This window comes from Stegastes partitus, unplaced genomic scaffold (assembly GCF_000690725.1).
Source record: "Stegastes partitus isolate 25-593 unplaced genomic scaffold, Stegastes_partitus-1.0.2 Scaffold432, whole genome shotgun sequence".
NCBI lineage: Eukaryota > Metazoa > Chordata > Actinopteri > Pomacentridae > Stegastes > Stegastes partitus.
This window is the reverse complement of record NW_007578163.1, coordinates 436380-439106: the sequence shown is the minus strand read 5'-3', so window position 1 is coordinate 439106 and position 2727 is coordinate 436380.

Below are 2727 nucleotides of genomic sequence, written 5' to 3'. Positions count from 1 at the left end.
TCCAGAGCACACTGTTCTACTGACACCACCACTAAACAATGTGACCGTCTCATCCGGACACACTGACACAAGGACTGGTCGTTCTGATGCCGCTGACATGTTCACTGACACAGAGATTTACTTTGAGAGATGAACTAAGGATTTTGAGCCAGTAGCTGCCTTTTGCAGCTAATTCATGGAGTTTTTTGAATTGTTTTGAGAAATGCACTGACTGTTGAGGATGAATTGAGAAACGTACCAAAGCGACTGAGACAAACTGTAAACTGCTTTCAGAACCGCGAGAGAAGCATTCAGATGAAATCACTTGAACGTCTGCCAGCATTCGCTTCACATTCAGCTCATTCCTACAAATTCAGTTCTAATCCGATTCTGAAAGTCCAGATTTGATTTAATTTCTAGATGAAGCCACTTTTAATGAGTTTAAGGAAACACTCTGAGGACGACATTTACAGATTTCATCATATGATCCTGTGACTGTGTCCTGATCAGATTTATGGATTTGTTTTCAACGTTTCTGTTTTTCTTCATCATGAATCAAACTGATTAGATTTTCGGCAGCGACTACGTCAGATCTGCTTCACTCGTATCCTCACATTGAAGCAAACGTCTCTCTGGTGGATTTGATTGACTCACACACTGGGATGGTGTGAGATCAGTTCTATCGATTGTTATTCTGAGAAAAGAGGGTCTTTGTTAGCGTCACTTCATGGCTGGACTGAAGGCATCTCAGGAGGCAGCAGAAGTACGACACTTTGCAGAAACTGAGCCAGTTGTGTCCAAGGCACAAAGTGAAAGATCAATAAATTTGTTCACTGAGAGATTCAACAAAGCATTTTCTAAATAAAGAACACTCTCTGAAGCACCTCTCAGGGGGTCAAACACTACTAATACTCACATTTATTGCCTAAATCTCCCAGATGTAGTACGAGACAAAGCAAAGAGCTCAATTTATGGATGTTCCAGGCCTCACCAGTGGCCCTGAGAATCAGATTGTAGATAGAATAGCTGAAATGTCTGTAGAGATAGCAGCAGAGTAGAGTTGCTGCTCTGTTGTGGTTCGAATGCCTCCCAGACGCCATCCTTTGGAGCTTTTCCAGGCACGTCCAACTGGGAGGAGACCCCCGGGGTGGACCCAGAACTCTCTGGAGGGATTACGTATAGTCTGAGAATGCCTTTCAGTCCCCATGTTCTGCTGCCAGAGCGACGTCTGGAACAACCTGCTTAACCTGCCGCCCCAATCTGGATAAGTGGAAAAAGATGGACGAGTGCTCAGATTTTTCGTTTGTTTAGCTGTTAGTTTAGAAAATGTGCCTAATATGAGATACCTGGTGTGAATTAGTCACAGTCCTGAACTGACCTGTGGGGCAACAGAACAAGTCACTGACAGTTTAGTTGATCAGTTGTTGTGCAGCTGAAGTCTGTGCATTTATGAGCAGATATAACGAGAAAGTGAGTTTATTTTTTAAATTCAGACTTTTTGTGGAGCAGTGTTTGCTGCTTCTGTGTGTGTGAGTGGATGAACAGTTTCACTAAAACAACGTTTCCAGATCGGGACACTTTTAACTGCATCTGTTCAAAGACGCTCAGTTCAGACGACACAAAGCAGCAGCAAAGAAATCTGTTTGTGAAACTGGTGCTGAACAGTTTCACTCATCCAAAAAGGCAAGTAAACAATAAAAATATGAATCACATTTATCATCAGTTGTGTTTTGTTGCCATGAAGACACTAGAGTCCTGTATTATGATATTGTACTTGTATATTTGAACTCCACAGTGCAGAGGTCGACACCAGACACAGGATTTTAATATTTATCTGTAGATGTCGTGACATCTCTCTGCTTGCACCTTAAGCCTGCTGCTTTACATGAGATGGTTTTTGTGACATCTAAACTACTTTGGATTCAGTCGTGGTCCAAATATAATGCATGGAAATTATTTTTTTTGTACCCTTGATTATGTAGAATGTTTAATTTTAAAAGGACAAAACCGACATTTTGCCCTTTTAATCTACCCTCAACAGCCCTCCATAAGTCGAGAGTTAAATAAGAATGCTGCTCTTTGTCTTTTTTACTCTGTTCAGATGCTTTGTTGTGGCTGTTTAATGAAGTAGAAGCCATGTTGTGTCCAGTAGCAACACATCAGACATATTTAGAAAGTAGTTCTGCATTGTCCGCGAGGGAAGAACAATAAATGCTTTTTTTTCAGTAACTGAAACGTTACACACAATGTGAAACTACTGTGAATTCTCCTGCCCCCTGTTGGCCCGACTCACACAAAGCAGCTGTAGAGGAATCTCGATGATGAATTAAAGGGTTTTGTTGTGAGCATAGTAGACCGTTAGCGTATCTGGTGTCCACATGCTGTGGCTGCTCTCTAAGTGAAGCCATGTTACCTTCTCTAGAGGGTAAAATGCTGCTGCTGCCAAAGCGGCGTGCTTCCTGTTGGAGATTAAACCAGGAACAAGTGGTCTGCGGCTGCACACACACACACACACACACACACACACTTTAAAGCAGAGTTTTACCACACACTTGCTGCAAAAACTCCAGATACAGTCAAACAGACCGATCCTGCAGCTGTACCGAGCAGATGAAGCGGTCGACTGAGGCTCCTTATGCTTGGATGAGCTTATGAGCAACTGCAATGCAACAAAGAGCTCAGTCTCCACAGAACAGCATTTCCATATAAGCTGCGTTCTCGGTTATGTCATGGGGGAAACTTATTTCT